Below are 23,411 nucleotides of genomic sequence, written 5' to 3' on the forward strand. Positions count from 1 at the left end.
CCGAGATCACTGTTGGATATAACATGATCCATGAATTCTATGCAAATCTGTAGATGACAGATAAGCAAAAGAAAGATGGAACAGCATTCCATACTTTTCAAACTATGGTCAAGGGGAAGCTCATCTATTTTCATCTAGATAGGGTGAGAGAGATCTTTAAATTACCCTTACAAAGGGATAACCATGATTCCTACAATAGAAGGGTGGTAGCCAACCCTAAGCTGAATCAAGTCCTAGAGGACATCTACTTGCCTGGAACTCAATGGATTGAGGATGCAAAAGACAAGCCAAACCGGCTGAAAAGAATGAACCTCAAGCCAATTGCTAGAGGATGGCTAGACTTCATTGGGTGTTCTATACTCCCTACAAGTAACCGCTCTAAAGTCAATATTCAGAGAGCTGTGATGATTCACTGCAAGATGATGGAGAATGAGGTAGAAGTTCACCAAATAATCCCCTGTGAGATGTACAAGTTGGCAAACAGGATGTCTACTAATGCCATGCTGGCCTATCCAAACCTTATCTTTCGCCTATGCCAAGAGGCTAAGGTCCTGATCCACGTGGACAATTTTATTCCAGTGGAAAGCCTTATCACCAAGAAAGTGATGGAAAGCTCCAAGATACTAGAGGATCATCCCAAAAGGATGGCACCTGAGCCTCCCCAAGAGATCCCTCCAATTGAATATTGGGATCAATTGAAGCATCTATGATGCACCTGCAAACCACCTTGGATCAACTAAGAGAGGAGCAGAAAGATCAGACTAGCATGATTTACAAACTGATCAAGGAACAAGAGAAGCAAGGGCATGAGATAGAAGAATTGAAGCGCCAGAAACTATCCCTTGAAGAGCCCAGGCCCTCCCAAGCTAAAGGTTGTTGAGTTTTAGCCCTATGACTATTCCAATTCTTATTTTTCATATTTCTATTATTCTAATTCCTATGTCTCATGTTTAGGTTTACATGATCACTAGTAATATTTAAGTTTTTATTTTATTTTTCTGTCTATTAAATTTTTCGAATTAAATAAGCATTAGCATTAATTAATTTTTATTTTCCAATTAGCTATAAAATATTCCTTTTATCATCATTAAACATGAATAAAATTGTGAATTTTTTTAGAAGAAATAGAGATGCATAAATTTTCGAGTTTCATAATAATAATAATCAATTATTTTGATGTGGTGGTATTGCTTTTGTTTTCTAAATGTATAAATGAATAGTGCATATTTGAAATTGGAGTTTATGAATGTTGGCTCTTGAAAGAACAAAGAAAAAGGAGAAGTATTATTGGTAATCTGAAAAATCCAAAAATTGATTCTTGAAGCAAGAAAAAGCAACAAAGAAAAAGAAAAAGCATATTTCAAAAAAAAGGGTGAAAAGAAAAATGGAAAATGAAAGAAAAAGCCAATAGCTCTTTAAACCAAAAGGCAAGAGCTAGGATCTAAAGATCCTAAGAGTGTGCTTAAGAACTCTGGACAACTCTACCTGGGGATTCTAGCAAAGCTGAATCACAATTCGAAAGGGTTCACCCAGTTAAATGTCTGTGGCATTTATGTATCCGGTGGTAATACTGGAAAATAAAGTACTTAGGGCCACAACCAAGACTCTAAAAGCTATGTTCAAGAATAAAAAAGAACTAAACTAGGAGAGTCAAAAATATCATCTGGATTCTAAGTTCCTAAAGAGACTAACACTTTTGAGTTTCAATGGATAGTGAGGTGCCAAAACTATTCAGAAGCAAAAAGCTACTGAGTCCCGCTCATCTAATTGAAACTAAGGTTCATTGGAAACTCTGAGATTTATTGTATCTTACTCTTCTTTTCATCCTATTTTGTTTTTAGTTGCTTGAGGATAAACAACAGTTTAAGTTTGATGTTGTGATGAGCGGATATTTTATATACTTTTTGGCATCATTTTCATATAGTTTTTAGTATGTTTTGTTTAAGTTTCATTAAGTTTTCATAGGTTTTAGTGCAAAATTCACATTTTTGGATTCTACTTTGATTTTTTGTGTTTTTGTATAATTTCAGATATTTTCTGGCTGAAATTGAGGAGCTGGAGCAGAAGTCTGATTCAGAGACAGAGAAAGCACTGCATATGCTGTCCGGATTTAACCTCCTTGCACTCGAAAGCGCGTTTCTGGAGCTACAAAAGTCCAAATGGAGCGTTCTCAATGGCTATGGAAAGATAACATCCAGAGCTTGCCAAAAATCTATAATAGTTTATACTTTGCTTCAGAATTGAAGGCCCAAAACTGATATCCAACGCCAGCCTTCTGCCCAATTCTGGTGTCCAGCACCCACAAGGAGGAAACCAGCGTCCAAACGCCCAACGAGGACCCCTTAGCCAGCGTTCAATGCCCTAGAGGCCTCCTAGCACATGGATCTCAATCAAGCTCAGCCCAAACACTCACCAAGTGGGCCTCAGAACTGGATTTTAGCAATAAAAGACTGTTTTACCATTCTTATGTAATCCTTAGTCTTTAGCCTAGTATTTATTTGATAATTTTTACATTTTTCAGAACCTTTTGACACTCTACACATTTTTCACATTGTATTTCTACCAGTATGAGTTTCTAAACCTCCTAGGTGGAGGGGAGGAGCCCTGCTGAGTTTTATGGATTAATAAAAGTATTACTATTTCTCTTCAATCCGTGTTTGATTCAATTCTAAGATGTATCTTCATTCTTCAACTTGATGAATGGGATGACCCATGACAATCATCTTTGTTCTTCATTCTAAGACCGCGTGCCTGACAGCCACCCGTGTTCTTCTTGGGTTTGTGTGAATACGTAACTGGAAAGCATCGAACCACCAGCTTGATTATACATCTCTTAGACAGCCTAGACACCACCATCTTGTACAGCCCGAGTACCAGGTTGTTCCCACACTGGACCCAACTGAGCAGCACTTGCCTGAGCCTGTGCCTGAGTGGGATCTTCCTCTAGAGCCGATTTCATCACGTTCGTCTAGTGCACAGATCGGATAGCGGTTTAGACCTTCTATAGAGACATTAGATCAGATACCTGCAATCGAACCTTCATTCTTGATCGATGCAAATGGACTCGTGTTCTCAATCAAACCTACACTCCTAGATATTAGTAGTGACAGCACATCGGAGATGCTTCAGAGGTTATAGAGATTTCTAATTATGATGATGATGAGGACCCTGAGAAGTACCTAGATGTGATAGAGATTTCATCTTCTGATAGCGACGACTGATGGTTTGAGGTTGACAGCATGCTTTGGGAGTGTTTCAGTTTAGCATAGATTTTGTGTTATAGTCTCTCACTTTTAGTTAGATCACCGGGAGATTAGGAGTTGCATAGTTTTGCTAGGCTAGTTCGGGTTCCAGATTAGGGGTTTCTTTTATGGACCAAGGCCCAGAGTGTTATATATATAGTCATACGCTGTGTTGAGGTACACTAACTGGTTCTTTTTGTATGATGTTTTATATATATTTTATATGATGTATATTATTATATTACCCTGCGTGTTACTCTATTTATTTCCGTATTGTTACTTGTGTCTATTTAATTTTTTGCAATCATTCGTTTCTCGCATAAAAAAATATAATAATAAAATCGATTGCATGCTAACTCAACTACAAGCTTAATAATAAATATTAGATATGTTTTAGGAAAGTAAGTTAGTAACGTTTGCTTTTTATTATGATCATGACGTATTGAAAATTGGGTTGTTACATATGACAAGAAGAAGATGATGAATTCCAACATCCTTTCAGGACTTGTAGCATTTCTCCATCATTGTTTTTGTGCTAATTCATGTAGGGACCACTTTGTTTTGTTTCCCACGTGTCATTTAATAGTTGAGTTATTAGCTTAATGTGTCACGTTGAACTCTGCTATCAGGATTTAACAAAAAAATCTAACGGAAGAACTATATATATACTGTTTGATGCCAAAAATTATTGAGAATCAATTGAGTAATTAATTTTTATTAGAGATCAAAATGTCCACTTTGAATTCGTTCGGATCAATTTGGATAAATACTTCAAATTTTTTTAATGGTGTAAAAAAATTATTTAAATTTTATAATGGGTTAATAATATTAATACTATATAAAAATCTATTTTTTATATTGTAAAAATATAAAATTGCTATCTATGCAAAATTGCTGACGTGGCACAATTACAAAAAGCATATAGTATAGACTCATTTTATTATATGTTGTTATCAACTTTTAAATGATATAAATAGACAGATTAATTTTTTATTTGAATTTGTTAATTTAGTTTTGATAATGTTTGACTTTGATTGATCTTACCTGAAATCTTAAATTCTAAGTTTGTCTATGAAAAACAGATATAATTATATTAGTGCCTATAGTTCTTTTTATGTATAATACTGATTGATAGAGCCCCGTTGGTGATTGATAGTCTCGTTGGTAAGTGTTACAAGATTTGTTATTTTATTTTTTTGATTTTGATTTGAATTTACTGATTTACAATGATAGTGTGTTTGTATTTTTTCAAAGTGTAAGACATTAAAGCACGAGGTTTGTTTTTTCTTAAATCTTTACTCGTTATTGGCCGAAATACTAATTTCGATGGATTATCTTACCTAGTTATACTGTAATTAATAATATATCAAGGAACATTATTTTGGAAAGTAAAGTGGAAAGGTTTAGAGAAAAAGTAATTTGAAATTATTTTATTTTGAAACATTATTTATTAAAAAATATGGGAGAGTTATCATGTAACTTTTGTCCCTTAATTTTTGTTAGTTTTATCAAAATAATTTGAAGTTAATTTTGTATATTATAGTCTTACATTTCATAGTAAATGTAAAAGGGTTAGTTTTGATGAAGGAATAATTTAGATAAGGGGCGCGCTACACATCCATATAACCATGTAACCAAGTTGGTCCAATCCCAAATAGAGTCACGCGCATTAATGAGAGTGAAAACACACGCCCGCTCATTATAAAAAAATGTTTCTGCTCGCATTATAGGCTTCACCGTTCTCCTCTGCTCGCGTTTTCTTTCTTGTTCTTCTTCTTCTCTACTCGCGTTTTTCGTTATGGATCTGAATTGACTTCAACATAATTAGCTTTGTGGTTCTTCTTCTTCTTCGATCTGAACTTTTGAATTGAAACAATGAATGAATCAACTTCAAAATCAGTTGAATGAGTGTGATTTGAATTATTCTTCTGAAACGCATCACAATAATCTTAAATATTGAACAAAGTAAAAAGAGGCCACCGAATCGAACAATATTCATTTGGTGAGCCAAAATCACAAAGGTCACCGAACCAAACAATGTACATGTGGTGAATAAATGGAGATCAACTTTCAATAAACAAGAATAGTATTTCTCCATGCAAAAGAAGTACTAAACAGAGTAACAACCAATTTTAAAACCGTAGTTACACTATCCACTAAAGAAGAAAGAAGAAGAACCTACGCGCGCAAATTTGAAAGAAGGAGGAGGAGGAAGAGGAGGAAGAGGAGGAAAAATACTATTCTTGTTAATTGAAAATTGATCACCATTTATTCACCACATGTACATTGTTTGGTTCGGTGCCCTTTGTGATTTCGATTCACCAAATGAATGTTGTTCGGTTCGGTGGCCTTCTTTTACTTTGTTCAATGTTTAAGATTATTGTGATAGCATGCAGCAACCATTCCCTAGTTGTCTCAATGTAATAACCTCATTCAAATGATTTGAAGTTGAATCATTCATTGTTTCCATTTAGAAATGTACATCGAAGAAGAAAACGAAGAAGAAGAAGAAGAACGGAGCTTATTACGTTGAATTTAATGCAGATCAATAATGAAGAATGCGAGCAGAGAAGAAAAATACGAACAGAGAAAAACGACGAATTTTATTAGGTAGAAGAAGAAGAAGAAATTTGAAAGAAGAAGGAGGAGGAGGAGAAATACTATTCTTGTTGATTGAAAGTTGATCACCATTTATTCAACACATGTACATTGTTTGGTTCGGTGGTCTTTGTGATTTCAGTTCACCAAATGAATATTGTTCGGTTCGGTGGCCTTCTTTTACTTTGTTCAATGTTTAAGATTATTGTGATAGTATGCAGCAATCATTCCCTAGCTGTCTCAACGTAATAACCTCATTCAACTGATTTGAAGTTGAATCATTCATTGTTTCCATTCAGAAGTGTAGATCGAAGAAGAAAACGAAGAAGAAAAAGAACGACGGAGCTTATTACATTGAATTCAATGCAGATCAATAATGAAGAATGCAAGCAGAGAAGAAAAACGCGAACAGAGGAGAACGACGAATTTTATTAGGTTGAAGAAGAAGAGGAAGAAGAACGCAAACAGAGAAGAAGAAGAACGAAAATGCGATACGTTATATGAGGCGCGTGTATAACAAACGACTGTAAAGTGGGGGAACACGTACGTGGAGGAAGTTACTTGGATAACATCCATTTATTTTTTACACCGATGTAGAGCTTTTCCCTTTAGATAAATGGTTGCAGAGAATTAATAGTTATATTATTAATTGATTCATCACAAGTTTTAAAAATTCTTTGTTTTAGATATTTTTTAGATATTTTTATATATTATGTTACATAATTTTAATACTTAAATAAATATCTAGATATTTATTTTCACATAACAAGATCATGAGAATTCTAGATATTTTTACAAATATAAAACATAATTAATAATTTAATTAAGATTATCTCAATTTAGCGAGAAAAAAATTGTCTTCCATTTTTTGCCTATGCAAATCCTCCATGGAAACATATGCATGCAGCATGCTGCAAGGGCTGATCCGCATAGTCCTCTATTGAAAGAAACTCCTACATTAAAATTTTGGCGAGGTAAATCTGATTAACAGAAGTCTAAACAAAGATTTGGCAACTATGCTATTTATTTTTTGGAGAAGTATAGGGACAACACTCCCACTAAAATCATAAACACCAACTAATAATTATTAATTTAATTTTTTTTTTAAATTAAAATTTGAATAATCATCCGAAAACATATTTTGAATAACAAGGATTAGCAAAATACCCGCCCCCATAATCACGTTTTTCCCTTTCCAGTCAACAACCACAAACCCTTCCTCCCACACCCACACCACACCCCACCCCTGCTCCCCACAACCCCCCGCCGGACTCTCGCGAAACACCGCAGGCATTCCAGCTCCCACATGCCACACGCAGCCCAACCTCATCGCGCCTCCATCTCGCCCATCGCTGTAGGCAGCCCAGTCTCGTCGCGCCTCCATTGCACCGCTGCAGGCAGCTCAGCTTCGTCCTCCATTTGCACCGCGGGGACTGCCTCTTCCTTCTGCCGCTGCTACTGTTCATCAGGCTTCACGTCGCTGCTACAGGGAGAAGTCGCATCAATGACACGATCGCGGCACCCATCGCATCATCGTCCTCCATCGTGTCCCTCCGCCGCCGTCGGTCTTCTTTTTCTCCTTCCACGACGCAGGGCGCCCTCCACCTTCCATCAAAGCACAGCCTCCCAGATGTTTAGTTTTTATTGTACATGAACGTTTAGTTTTTATTCTACACGGATATTTCGTTTTTATTATATATGAATGTTTCTTTTAAATTGGATGGATGTTACATTTTATTGTACATGGATGCTTTTTTTTGCTGCGTTAAAGTCCGGTGATGCCGGCAACTTTGATGGGAAAGGAGAAAATAGGTTAATGGGAAAGGAGAAAATGTAATTGAGCATAAGGATGGATAATATGTTTTTTTCATTTAGTGGACCTATAGTGCAGCCCATTGTTTACATTATTTACATTTTTTGTTGTCTATCTAGCAGAACCGGTTGAATGAAACCGTCCAAATATTTTTATAAGAGAAATCAAACTCAGAAACTTAAAAAAAAGCCATAAACAATTCAAGATATCCTGCTTGCTCATTGTAGTAGTATACAAACCTCGAGAATTTGTTGGTTTTCCATGTTGGCTATATTCACAAATCCTGCAGGCGGTGGCGAAGTTATTCCGTAATTGAAAATAATCATGAGTCTCTTGACCTTTGAATGTTCCCATAGTTTATGAAGAGAACAAATGCCAGTGATGCTCTGAAGGTTTTTCTTTGATCTTCTCAAGCCGTTTAAGGATATCTAGGAAGGAAGGTCTTTGAGTCATGTCACCAGCCCAACAAAGCTCTATTAACCTGAGGGCATGCAAGGTCAAACTTCATCTTCTGTGATTACAAATTATTACAAGTCCAAAGATGCTCTGTCAAATAGTTAATATGCATGAGCATACATGATAGATATGATTCTAACATTTGATAACTTAATTTCCAGTGATCAGAATATGAGAGAGATCGTATTTAAGCTAGTAACACTAGGAATGCAGGATATTATCGTTAGACAAACAAGCAAGGGTAAATCATGTTTTTTTTTTTTTGTCTCCCATGATATCCTCCCGCCTGAGAAACCAAGAATTAATCCGTCACATATCGAAATTCCATTAAGAGTTTGCTGCATGCACAAGACAAGATTTAAACCCCACACTTACTTAAGCGGATTAATTATCTACCTATTAAACCAACCCATGTTGATTAGGGTAAGCATAAGTTTATCATAGTAGTCTACAAAGTAGTTGGCGACAAGACCATAATTTCTGTTTTCCTTAATCTCATTAAGAATCCGACTATCAAGGGCCGAAACATCATATTAACACTATTAAGAGGATTCTTAGCTAGTAAGATCAAGATCAAGAGTGATTTATATCAAAAAAGCATATAGGAAGCCTGCAAAAGAAGAAAAAGAGAAATTGGATGAACAAAGATTTAAAATGACTTACTCTCGTAGTTCAGGACCATAACCTTTCGCTCGAATAATTGGCCTGTGTCCCTCAGCCACATGCTTGGCTCCCTCATAAGGTTCTAAATTTGTAAATGGTGGTTCACCTTCAAGCATCTAATACATAAGAGTATGTCTTTAATTAGAACTGTCTAATTCTATCACACCACAGTATGAAGAAAGCAGAATTACCTCATACAAAATCATAGCAAAGGAGAACACATCAACCTTCTTGTCATATCTCCGGTGTTTGAAAACTTCAGGAGCCATATAGCGATCTATATTTTTATTTTTATTTTTCACAGCAGAAAGAAGAAACTTTAGGCACTGCATGTAATGATTATTATTTGATTGGAAAATTCTGCACAGACTCCCTAACTCTATCTCTGTAAAATAGACACTGATCTTTTTTAGATGAAAGGCTAAACTTTCCACAACTTTTAAATGGACCCTTCATACATAGTTGAAGAAAACCTTTCACCATATGACTTTTATGTATTGATTGCACATGATAAATATTTTTAGAAAACATTTTTACTTCGCTTCTAATACCGTTTTTCTAAATATTATTCTATATTTTCTATTTGGTTGAATATAATGTTGGCCCCTCAAAATACTGGGAATTTCGCTTTCGATTCCTTTAACCAAACAGGTTTAGGTGCACATATTTCCTAAAGTGTTTGGTTCACGACCATAAAAATATTTTGGTTGGTTTTGTCCTTAATTCCTTATACCAAAGCAATATATTTTCTTTAAGTTCATAAAAACTTATGATAATTAGATTTAGGTCCATAAAAACTGGCTTCCTGAAATCAAATAATCATACTTACTCAAGAACTAAAACCAATTAATGTTAGAAATGTTTGGACCTCAATCAAAGTGAAATTTCTATCGGGGCTAAACCAGATATTGTATGAAATGTTTGAATTGAGAAAAAAAAAATAAAAAAAATGATTAAAAAAAAATCTATAGCGATCAAAACCAAAATTCATAATACAAAGGTAGGGTAGACAAATGCAATTATGCAACCTTACCCCTTGCAAGAGGAGAGGGTATTTCTAGGATTTGCATGTGATGTCAGAAATTAAAAACAACAACTAACTGAACTTATCCTACTAGATTTGATCGGGTACATGGATCAGTCAGCTAGTGCCATATATTCTACCATAAACTATACTTATATTTAGTTAAAAAAAAGGGCTAACTTACCTTCAGTAAAAGACTTAAAAAGGCCATACATGAAATGGTCAAAGGAGATTTATGTGTCAACAGTCTCACTATAGACTTGATATATGATAGGGTGCAATGACGCCGTTTGATCCATGTAGCCGACCCCACTTAGGGAGATAAGGCTTTGTTGTTGTTGATGTATGGAAAAAGTTAGAGACTGTCATATTTATTGATACTTTAGCTAATTAGTACATGGAAGGTTGTACTTTGCACATTTTAGGAAGTTTAAAGACCTGATTGCATGAGATGTAAAGCAAGATAAAGTGCAGAATGTGTCTATGCATTTTTCCCTTATTAATTTAAAGAGTAATGCTTGTTATAACTGACCTTTTTTCAGCCAACATCAGCCAACTTTTTTAAAATTACTTTTTTTATCTTAAATCTAAACCTTAAATCATAAACCCTTAACCCTAAATTCTAAATTATAAATGTAAACTCTAATGTTAACTAATGTTGGCTAATTAAAAAGTTGGTTTCCTATACTTTCTCTAATTTAAGAAAACTAAGAATACTCACAACTTCCAGTTTCACCAGTCATCTTGTACACATCATGAGAACTTTTGACTTTAATAAGCTTGCTAAGTCCAAAATCTCCTACTTTTAAATAGTCGGCACAAGAATTGACCAAAAGAACATTCCTGAAATTTTAGGGGGAGGTAAAAATTCAACATGTAATGAATATAGATATAAATTCCAGCAACATAAATCTGGATGACATTAAACATAGTATGTGGCATGTCAGCCATTTAAGATAATATAGTCTTCAATATATAAGATAGAAATCACCATGTTACCTTGGCTTGAGATCTCGATGAATTATAACATTTGGTTCACTGTGAAGATAGGCCATCCCTCTACAAACAACATTCACGAAATAAAGGTTACAACAATGGTTAATTTCAAAATGAACGAAAATAGAAGACACGAGATTAAAATTACTGTTGTCACAAACTCAACATGTTATTTTAATTGATTTTTTCATTTTGCTTATGTCAAAGTGGATACACATTACAAATCTATGGGATATACAAAATATTGTCCAAGAAAAAAGGGTGACTTGTGCACGATACTCTCGATGGGTATGAGGAGGGTAAATATTTGCAGTCTTAATCCACATCTGCACTTAGATTTTTCTTGAGATTTCTTGGCAGCTTCAAAAGTGGCTTTCGGAATGTTTTTGAGAAGCACGTTACAGGCTCAGGATCTTCTTTCATTCATCCAAGTGTAAGGTCCTTTGAAAGATTTGAAGAGCAAATTGCCACAGTTTTCAACATTTCTTTCCTGACAACTTTGGTGGAATGGATAAGTGAAAGTAATTGTATTATTGTTGTAGTGTCAATGGCGAATCTCTGAGAAGCATAGAAGGATTATACTAATAAGAAGTGTCATAGCCTTAGAGCTCCTCTACTCTCTAATAATCTATTGCAAATGATCACTCACACCTAAGTAATACTTTCTACCTTTGCTTTATGGTTAGTAATTCCTAGCTACCTTATGGGTCCTAATAGTAATTCCTTTGTTTTGCTGTATTCTTGTTCTTCTATTATCTATCAGAAACAAAATAATAAAAATAACAAGTGTAGGAAAATTCAGGTATGATATCATACCTGGCAATATCCATGGCAAAGTTGATCGCTGTTGAAGTACTAAGTGAACTTTTAACCTTGAGGTACCTATGAAGATCACCCTACAAATGGCACGAACTAGCAGTAGTAAAGTTTAACCTCAAAACTTGAGACTGCAAATGCTCAATACGTCAGAAACTAGGTGTCGAGTGGTGAAGCAGTATTATCAACAATCACATACCCCTCTTAGATACTCAGTAATCAACATTAGAGGCTTCCTATCAGTAACAGCTCCAAGGAATTGAACAACATTAGGGTGGCGAAGTTTCACTAGCAAATTAACCTCATGCCTGAAGTCCTGACTGCATAAAAAGTTAACAATAGAGAACAGAGGATAAGTAACCGACTGACACATGACACAGCAGAGAAACCTTGGACAGAAAAGTATAATTTATTATAAAAGAAATACAAGCTCAATTAATTTGAGGTCCATTTCTAACTCCCCTCTATACCACACTTTGCCTTTGATTTTTATTGATAAACAGATAAAAGTATACATGCTTTAGAACAATTCATTTTTCTCCCCAGGTGAAGTAGGTTCAACAAGAATAAAAAATCATCATATGGGCTAGATAAAGTAATGACTTGAAATTATTGTCAATTGGCCAGGGTCAAATTGTATTTGTCTAAACATAAAAGAAACAATTTGATACAATCCAATTGTAAGGTACCAGACTTAAGTTCCGGATTGGGAGTATCGAGTTTATAAGGCTATGAACTTTTAAAAAAAAAAACTAATTAGGTGCTGTGATTGTCCCAGTATTCTTATCATTCATTAGAATGCAGAGGCCACCAAACTAACAAACCGTAGAAATTACAATCTTACATCACCAGTCTATCATCTGAAAGAGCTGGAAGAATGCGTTTGACAGCAACAGGTGTTCCACGCCAATGAGCTCTTAAAATCTCACCAAAAGATCCCTTCAATAAAGATACATCCTTAATAAGTTTACATCTCATCATTGGTATAAATGCAGAGTATTAGTGAAATTATAGAAGCAGAAAAAGAAAAAATAGAAAAGTAGGAACAAAGAAACATTGTACTGAAAGTAGAGTAAGCTAATGTAAACAAATTTGTCTATCTTTTATTAAAAAAGAAAAAAAAAAGAGTCAACTTTATCCAATGTTTTAAATGGACAGATTCCTTTTGATAATCATCCAACATGAAAAACCAAGACTGATAGAAGTTAAAGTGAAATAAATAAATCATATTTTCACCACGAAGGTTGGTTATGCCAGACCTTACCAATAAAATATAAAATTCATGACGTGCGTCATGATAGAGTTGATTTATGAGTAGCAATTCCGGACGCACAACCCTACCACAAGCTTAATTATAAAAGAAATACAGGTCCCCTATGAAAGAAATACAAGCTCAAAATTTTTTAGTAACAATTCCAGACTCACAATCCTACCACAACAAATAGCTGTCACAAGTCACAACACAGTGAGAATTACTAATTTGTTGGTAGGATCATGATACGACATGAAGGAAACAGAATACCTTTCCAATACAAATTGAATTCGAGAAGTCCAGCTCTGTAGGGTCAACTTCCCAATCACACTTGTTAGGCAATGGGGGTGGAACAGGCCTATGTTCTAAATGACTTCCATTTTGGCCCTGTATCATCAAAGATAATACTCTGACATCCCCAACAGTAGGCATCCATCAGAATTTAAGGATCCTTTGTAAAGCAATCTTGGGTAAGCATGTATGATGGTTAATTATTACAAAAGAGCAAGATCTTAAAACTGACTGCAAACTTCAACGGGAAACATTACTATTCCAGAAAGTATAGTGTGTCAAATATCAGGGAAAGCATTAAAGTAAATACTGATCAGAGCGATTATTCAAGAATTACATTCCACAACAGATTTTATACAATGATCCTAGAAGCACAGGAAGTTTAAAAGGAACTAGCAGACGTTAATAACCACATATTTTCACAAATATGAAAATCATTTTTGTTTTAAAAGAATTTGTAGTATAAGTGCTATATAATATTTATTAAATTTAATATTCACAGCTAAGATTTTATTAACTTGTCATAGAGATTTTACACAATTAGATACACTGATTATAAATTAGATTGATCTGAATTTATTTTAAATTAATTTGATATTGAAATTCGAATCTTTAAAATAGACCGGATAAGAGCACAAATCTAATTAATACTAACTCATACCCCCATAAATACATGAGGGTTTCATGTCAATAAAACTCTGGAAAATGCAACTCTAAAGAAGAGTACCGAATTTTTCCAATTCGTTACAATTATAAGTGCACTTTTATTTTTGTTACATTACCAACACATTTTAAAACGAATAAATAAAAAGACCTATTCTCTCCCTTTAATAAAAAAAAATTATTTTCCACTTACAAGCGTTTTTTCCATACAAGTATTTACAAGTCATTTATATTCACACGCATTTTTATTCACGCATTCCGTGCCATTACTGCACGTTCTTCTTCTTTTTCTTGTTACTTCTTCTTCTTCTTCTTCGTTATTTTTCTTTTTCGTTACTTTTCTCTTTCTCCTCCATCATCAGTTATCTCGTTGTTGAAGATAAAGAGTAATTCAGGTTCAGATTGTCAATTGAACCAAAATGAAATTGATTATTGTTTTGAATTCAATCAAGTGACTGAGGTGTGGTTAAATTCAGAAGAAAAAAATGTAGCATTAGAGGAAACATTTTTCTGTATTTGCAGCAAATTTGGGTGTAACACGAAGATATTTGGATGTATTTTAAGAATTTTGGGTATATTTTTATTCAGATAAGTTCTGCATAATTCAAAATTCTTCCTCTTCCTCCTCTTCATCTCCTACTTCTTCTTCTTTTTTTTTTTCATCATCATCACCATCTTCTTCTTCTCTTCTTATTCATCTTTTTCTTTTTGTTTTACCTTTTCAAATTTCTTCTTATTTTACTTTCTTAACAAGAATCAAAACAAAAAGAATCAAATAAAAAAGAAGAAGAAACGCATAATGCTCCAAAATTACATGGAAGAGGATGAACTTACATTCATTTAACAAAAAAAAAAGAAATAAGAAAAAAAAAGAAAAAATGCAGCATTAGAGGAAACATTTTTCTGTATTTGCAGCAAATTTGGGTGTAACACGAATATATTTGGGAGAACACGAAGATATTTTGGTGTATTTTAAGAATTTTGGATGTATTTTTATTTTGAAAAATTCTGCATAATTCAAAATTTTTTCTCTACCTCCTCATCTTCTCCTACTTCTTTTTTTTTTCATCATCATCATTATCTTCTTCTTTTTTTTTCTTGTTCATCTTTTCCTTTTTGTTTTACCTTCTCAAGTTTCTTCTTGTTTTACTCTCTTAAAAAGAATAAAAACCAAAAAATCAAACAAAAAGAAGAAGAAAAACATAAATGCTGCAAAATTATTTGGAAGACGATGAACTTACATTCATTTAACTAAAAGAAAGAAAGAAATAAGAAAAAAAGAAGAAGAAAAAAATGCAGCATTAGAGAAATATTTTTTTGTATTTGCAGCAAATTTGGGTGTAATACTAAGATATTTGGGTGTAACACGAAGATATTTGGGTATATTTTTAGATTTTTGGGTGTATTTTTATTCTGATAAGTTCTGCATAATTCAAAACTCTTCCTCTTCCTCCTCCTCATCTACTACTTCTTTCTCATCTTCTTATTTCGTTTTCTTATAATTCTTTTTGGGAGAAAAAATCAAACAAAGAAAAAAAAATACATAATGTTGCAAAATCAATAGAAAGAGGAGGAGGCAAAAAATGTAACAACAATAACAACAATAAAAAGAACCACAATGAGAATGAAATATGCGAAAAAGAAGAAAAAAGTATGCGAAGAAAAAGGAGGAGGAATACAAAGAAGAAGGAGAAGAAGAAGAAGAAGGAGAAGGAGGAGGAGGAGGAGGAACGTGAAATACAAATGTTGAAGAAGAACCGTTTCTTATTTCGCATTATTCAAAGTTGAGAAAGCGCGTGTTTACACGCTCTCTAAATTGAAGATTGTTTTTGTTAGATTTAGGCTAACTTGTATAGCTTTGTATGTCAAAAATATTTGTATGTACAATAAGTCTCTACAAATAATTGTAGTTACATTAATTTTTAAAAAATAAAAAAAGTAAAAGTGATAATTATTTTTAAAATAATTACAGTTACGTAATCTTTTAAAGAATAAAAAAGTAAAAACGACCGTTATTTTGAAATGGAGGGAGTAACTGACTCATGCATATCATGATTCACGAATCATGAGAGTCTAGGGATGTCAATGGAATAGAGTACGAGTGAGGGATGTCTCTCTGCTCCCCATTCCCATCCCTAGATTTGCTCCTCGTCCCGTCCCGATTTTTTGTCCTGATTTTTCGCCATGAAAAAATATTGCTTTCCATCTCCATTCCTCACATGACTCTATTTTCTACGAGGATCCCATTTTCCTTCTCTCTGATAGTTCTTACTAATTATTAATTTCTATAGGAATAGAGCTGAAAGTATTCATCTTACACAAAATAGCAAGATTTTACACAAAAGGTATAAATGACAAGATGGTAACTTCTTTTGAAATGATGCAGTAAGAGACGTCGCGACGAGTTAGAACACAGAGCAGTAGACGAGGTGGGGGACACAGCAGCAGAGAAGAGAATGGACACAATGATAGAGTTGTGGAAAGGAATACCACGAATATAAAAAACGACGCGGGAAGAGTGATGGAACAATGAGGGGTGATAATGCGGTGAGACGGGAGAGTGGCGAGGAGGTGGCTGTAAAGAGATTGGATGGAGTATGAACGACGCTAGGAATCTATGAATTAAAGAAGGTTTATGGAAATGAGAATTACGAATTTTGGGTTTATATATATATATATAGAATGTAAAAAAACTAAAAAATATATATGAGAAATAAACTATAAAAGACAATTAAATAAATTTATAAATTTCAGAGATTAGCGGGAACAAAACAGAGATTCTCGCTTAAAAAAATTTTTCACTGTCAGATCTCTAATCGGAATAATCCCCGCAGAAATTCCCGAATTTTGCCATCTCTTCAAGAGTCTCATTAATCTGGAATTCCGTTTTCGACTCCCATCCTCATCCCTAGTTAAATACCCTTAAAAAACTCACATAATCAACCAAAATAGCAGCAATCAAAACAAATGGCGCACATTGCCATGAAAACCTATCTACACAAATTTCACATGGAACTATCGTGTTCCTTTAATCCTCCTTTTTTTTTTGGGTTTCCAAACCAAAAGATGAATGCAGAAGTAGGAAATGCAACTTACGTAAGACAATCCTCCACGTAACTTCAAAAGCACAATCACTGAATTCCTCTTTGCTCCTTCCGCATCAGCCAGGGGCTTTCAATCCAAAATAACACCACAAATTTATGAATATTCTGATCTTACATAAAATAAACCTCACAAAATTAACACCAAATTTCAACAAGACAGAGTATCGCGAGAAAGAGATAGAGAGAGTAATACCGTGTTTCTCCATCGGTCTTGGGCGTTGACGTCAGCACCAAACTCTATGAGGCAGCTGGCAACGTCGGCCCAGCCGTGGAGGGAGGCCACGTGGAGGGGCGTTCGGTTGTCATAGTCACGTGCATGCACGAGGGAGGGATCCTCTTCTAGAAGCTTCCGAACCGCCGCGGCGTCGTTATGGTGCGAAGTGCGAATGCCAGTGAATCAGCGACGTCCTGCTCACCCGTTCCTTCTCCTTAGCCTTCTCTCTGTTCGACGCGGACGTGTCTCCGTCGGAGGTGGTGTCCATCGCCGATCAAGATAGAGAGGACGATCGATATTACAGTTATGTTAGGCGGAGTGGTGGCTTTTTTTGTATTTTATTTTTTGAGCAGCGGAAATTGGTTAGTACGAAATCAATGTGGAAATCAAATTCAAATGAGATTTTGATGAGAAATGAATTTGATCTAGTTTCTTTTGTGATGAAACTGTGATTGTGAATATGTTGTTTCTCTTGTCCATTATTGGTCTTCAACTTTTACTAATTCAACCGAATTTTTATTTTCGCTTCCTTCGCCACAGAGAAATTATTAGTTGCTCCATCCAATTAGTTTGTGGCATCAGGAATTCAGGATAGAATTTATTTTTAACCAGTGTTTTTCCACATCTTTAAAAACTATATCCACTTTGTTTTGACATTATACACTATAACAAAAAATTAAAAAATCTATACAATCAAATTATTTTTACAAAAAAATTATATGAAAAAAAAGTTCCTATCAATTAAATTAGAGAAAATTTCACTCCTTTTCCTTAAGAGATGCTAAAATAATACTCCCTTTCCCTCTATTTTATAAATATACATTCTCCTCCCTTCTAACTTTTAAAAAACCTCTTCTTTAATCCATTTTAAATTTTTGGTGTTAACTAATCTTAACTTTATCCATTTTTTAAGAAAAAATAAATTATTTTTTGAAAAAATACCTATTAACAAAAATTTTATTTTTTTATCATTAAATTTTACTTACCAAAATACCTTTAATAAATTATTTTTTATTGATTAAATTATATTTTTACCAAAATATTTTCAAAAAAATTAATAACTAAATTATTTTTTTCTAAGATACCTACCCTTCAATAATTTTTTAATTATTAAATTATGATTTTACTCAAATTTTTGTTAACAATTATTTTTATATTTACTATTAATTTTTTGATATCAATATATATTATTTTAACATTAAATAAAAAATCTTACCACTGTTAATGTGTATAACAATTAATGTATATTGATATTAAAAAATAATCTTACTAAAATTTTTTATTTAATATTAAAATAATATATATAGATATAAAAAAATTAATAGTAAAATATAAAAAAATTATTATAAAAATTTTGGTAAAATTATAATTTAATAATTAAAAAATAATTGAAGGGTATTTTAGAAAAAAAATATAATTATTAAATTTTTTAAAAATACAATTTAATCAATAAAAGAATAATTTATTATAGGATATTTTGGTAAGCAAAATTTAATGGTAAAAAATAAAATTTTAGCTAATGGATATTTTTTTAAAAAATAATTTATTTTTTCTTAGAAAATGGATAAAGTTAACATTAGTTAACACAAAAAAGTTTAAAATGGATTAAAGAGAAGGCTTTTTAAAAGTTAGAAGGGAGAAGAATGTACATTTATAAAATAAAGAGGAGAGGAGCGTCATTTTAGTATCTCGCAGGAGAGGTGAGTGGAATTTTCTCATTAAATTATATGTAATAAATATTTAAAAAAAAATATAAATATAGATTAAAAAGATAAGTCGTAAAAATTCAAAACTAAATTAAAAAAACTAAAAAAATTATGCATATAATAATATATTTTTATGTAAATAATATTAAAAAATTATTTTTAATTATATTTAACAATAAATTTAATGTATTTTTTTTATAATTTTATGAATTTATTGAATTATGTTATTTTATTGATTTTATTTTTTGTAGAACATAAATATAAAAAGAGAAAGAATAAAAAAGGAAAGAGAGAGAATGATAAAGAAAAAGGAGAGAAGGAGTTTATTAAGTTTGGAAAAAAGATTTTATTATAATTATAATAAAAGAATATTTCGTGACACATTTTGATTTATCAAATTAGTAATATAAATATAAATTATAAGTTATATATAGAATGAAAAGGAAAGATTGAAATAGAGAACACGAGAGAAGTACATAAGAGAAAAGGAGTTTATCAATTTTAGAAAAAATATTTATCTTAATTTTAATGTATTATGTGACATATTTTGTTTGTTAAATTAGTAATATAATATAGCTATGCTTTTATTTTAATTTTAGTTTTAATTTAATTTTAATTACAATTAAAAAATATTATGTTGTAAATTTTGATTGTCAAATTTGTAATTAGTCATTGATAATTATATATAAAAGAGATAAAGTGGGTATAAGAATAAGATAGATAGAATGGGTACAGAAATGAGATATATATATATATATATATATATATATATATATATATATATAGATAGAGAGAGAGAGAAAGAGGGAGGGAGGGAGGGAGAGAGAGAGAGAGAGAGCTCTTTAATTTTGAAGGAAAAGATTTGATTTCAATTGTAATAAAATAGTGACATGTGATATATTTTGGTTGTAAAATTAGCAATATATAATATAGTTATATTTCAATTTTAATTTAGTTTTAATTTAATTTTAATTATAATTAGAGAATATTATGTTGCGCACATTTTAATTGTCAAAAAGTTATAACTAGTCATTGATAATGATATATAAAAGAGATAATGTATGTGTGTATAAGAATAAGAGAGATAGAGTGGGTGAAGAAATGAGATAGATAGAGAAAGAGAGAGAGGAGAGAAAAGAACTTTTTAATTTTGGAGGAAAAAATTTAATTTCAATTGTAATAAAAGAGTAACATATAGTAAATTTTGGTTGTAAAATTAGTAATATATAATAGAATATATAATAGATAATTAAAAACTACTAATAACGAGATTTCTTTTCTAATATTTATAAACATTTTTTAATTTCTTTTTCACCTTTTGAATTATTTTCTCTACTCATAAACAAATTAACTTCTTCTAAAACATCTAATCCCAAAATTTTTATGAATACATTTTATTTTTTTTAACTCATTTAATAACGTGTTAGATTTATATTTTAATAGTCTAATTCTTGTTCTTCCCCCTGTTAAATTATTTGCTCGTCTAATGAATAAATAATGTTCTGCCAAATCATTGTCATTATCACTAAATTTTTCATATATTTTGCCAATAAAAATAATAATCTTTGGTTACTAAAAGAATTGTTTGTTATTATCATATAGGATGGAGCATTTTAGTTTTGTACAATGAACTCGTAAATTTTTTTCAATATATTCCCTTTTGGCATTAGTTTTTTTAAAGTATGTATGATTTAATAATTTAGTAATTTATTTTTTAAATTTTATGTAGATATAAAATTTATTTCATATTTCTTATTTTCTTTTGATTTATTTAATAATATATTATTTTTAATTTGATAGATTAATTTTGATTCTTAATCATCTTTAATTATTTACTCATCTATGGAATAAAGAGTACTATACTAAAATGCTTGTAAGTAATTGTATCAAAATTTGTAAGCGGAAAATAAAGAAGAAGAAGAGCATGTGAAGTCTAAGAAACCCAAAAAGAAGGCCATCATAAAAGAGTCAATTTCTATTCCTTTTTTTTTTTTTTATAGTGGAGCTAAGAAAAATGTGGACTTAGATCTCAATATGGAGCATATTTTTAAGAAAGTGGAGGTAATTATTTCTATTTTTGATACAATTCAACAAATTTTTAAATATGTTAATTTTTTAAGGATTTGTTCACACATAAAAAGATAGTTAGTGAATTAGAAATCATCCACTTAGATAGTTCTATTTCTTCGTTGATGGTGATATTTCAGAGAAGTAATATGTTATTGACTATTTTTTTATTAATTATTTAATATTGAGTCTTTATATCGATATCACATTTCAATTTTAAGAATATGTCAAAAAATTTTATTTTTATTTATTAAAATCACATATCAAAGATCTTCAAATAACAATAATCATATAAGTATTAATAATAATAAATGTTATACACAAGAAACTAAAATAAAACTCAGATACAACATCTATCCTTCTGTATAGAATAAAAACTTAAGCAACAAGAGCAATGGGACTCTATGAAAGCAATTGGAATTATAAATAAAGTCTACTATTTGTCTGCAGCTTCATATTGAGCCTTCGAACCTGTGTCACTGAAATAGTAAAAATTTTTGGGGTGAGAACTAAACCACACGTTCTTAGTAGGGAATGATAATGTCGTAAAAGTAATGAATAAAATACAAATAATTAACTTTATACAATAAAACATTTTTTTATCAAATTCTTGAAAATTACTTTTAGTTTTACTTTAGATAATTAATTACTTTTCTTTAAATTTCTAAAACTCAAAATAGATTTCAATCACAAAATTAGTAATATTATATATTTTTCATCTACATAATTAGTTCTCAATCACAACATCAGTTCTTAGTCACCTCAATATACAAACTAATAGCACAAGTAAGAGACCAAAGTTAACACACAAACAAGTCACAATAAGACAAATAACACAATCACAGAGAAATAAAACAAGCAAACAAAAGTAAATGCAAATGCGCAAATATTATGTTGCATGTTTGTCCTAAGCAGGTTATAACGACCCAATTCCTAGTACGTCATGATCATACCAGAAACGAGTGTCACCAACTTGCTTATCCAAAACTTTAACTATTTACTACTAAGCCTGTAATCGAATTAACGCACTATCAAATATTTGGAGAGAAAATTTTATTTTATAAAAAGATTTGTGAGGATAGCTAATTAAACATACGCAAGCCATAATAGGGAATCAAATAAAACATACACAAGGCCAACTTTATATATGAACATAACATATAACATAGATCATACATACATATAAAGGTACTGTTATATATATATATATATAACACTCATAAGTTAGCAAATAACTCTTCACATCTTGCTACTATGTAAAAAATCAACACTCCGAGCCCTGGTCTATATAGAAAACGCCCTGGTCTATATAGGAAACCCCTAAGCTGGTGCCTAAAACTAGCCTAGTCAATTATGTACACCCTATTCTCTCTGTAAATCTAATCAAAAGTGAGAGACTAATACAAAAGCTAGGCTAACACAAAAGAACTACCAAAAGGGCACATTCTCAGCTCCCAGGCATCATCTATCATTGTCAGAGGAGATCACAGTCACGTCAGAACACTCCTCAAGCTCCTCGTCCTCATCATCAGATATCTCGATAATCTCTGGAAGGGCACTGACACTCGTGCTACTAGTCTGACTAACACTCGTGGTCCACTAATAGAGGCAGAAAGCAGCTCCTTAAAAGATGGCTCGGAAGAAGATACTGAGATCTGCTCTACTGGAATATGCTCCTCCATGGGATCAGGCTCAGGGTCCACCTGATCCGCAGGCTGATCGGGATGCTGATGAGGCACTAGCCCGTCATGGAACGGGTGAAATAGAGCATCCGGGTGAAGCCACTACAACGGAAAGTTGTAGGGCATATCAGGGTTAAACTGTGGAGTGTTAATCGGATGACTGAAGGGGTGATCACACAGAATGTACGTTGATGCGTATTTTCGGAAAAACGAAAAACGAATTCCAAATACACAAAACTAACCGGTAAGTGCACCGGGTCGTATCAAGTAATAAAACTCACGGGAGTGAGGTCGATCCCACAGGGATTGAAGGATTGAGCAATTTTAGTTTAGTGGTTGATTTAGTCAAGCGAATCAAAAGTTGATTTGAGTGGTTTGTATTCGACAGAATTTAAATTGCATGAAATTAAAAGGGAGAAGGGTAGATTGCAGAAAATTAAAGAGCAAAGAAAGTAAATAAGCTGAATCTTAAAGAACAAGTAATGTAAATTTCAGAAACTTAGATTGCAAGAAATATAAATTGCAGAATCTTAAAGTGCAAGAAATGTAAATGGCTTGAATTGTAAAGGGAATTGGGAATTGGATTTGCAGAAATTAAACAAGGAACAATAAATTGCAACAAACAGGAATGTCGAAGATGGATTCAATTGAACCGGATCTTGACAAAAATGGAAATCAGCTTGGTGTAGCAACGAAACAGGGAAATTGAAATTTAAAGCTGTAGATCTCAGGACCTAAGAGACTAGATAACCAAGTCTAGATCCCACTGCCTTCCTAGATCCAGCAAGAACAATTGCAAGGGAAATGTAAATTGTAGAGAGAAT

General features: G+C 32.3%; 1 pseudogene across 1 annotated transcript; it reads right to left on the reverse strand.

Annotated features, from left to right (window-relative positions):
• Positions 1–7,688: 7,688 nt before the first annotated feature.
• LOC107643674 (serine/threonine-protein kinase VIK-like) lies at positions 7,689–17,536 on the reverse strand (annotated as a pseudogene). Its single transcript, XR_015883740.1, has 11 exons — positions 17,112–17,536; positions 16,911–16,985; positions 13,131–13,247; positions 12,453–12,547; positions 11,808–11,928; positions 11,609–11,688; positions 10,796–10,855; positions 10,518–10,639; positions 8,964–9,049; positions 8,773–8,888; positions 7,689–8,134 (listed from the first exon to the last, which is right to left on the reverse strand). The product of XR_015883740.1 is annotated as a serine/threonine-protein kinase VIK-like (transcript).
• Between the last annotated feature and the right edge of the window lie 5,875 nt (positions 17,537–23,411).

This window comes from Arachis ipaensis, chromosome B5, assembly GCF_059453495.1.
Source record: "Arachis ipaensis isolate K30076 ecotype BB chromosome B5, ASM5945349v1, whole genome shotgun sequence".
Classification (NCBI taxonomy): domain Eukaryota; kingdom Viridiplantae; phylum Streptophyta; class Magnoliopsida; order Fabales; family Fabaceae; genus Arachis; species Arachis ipaensis.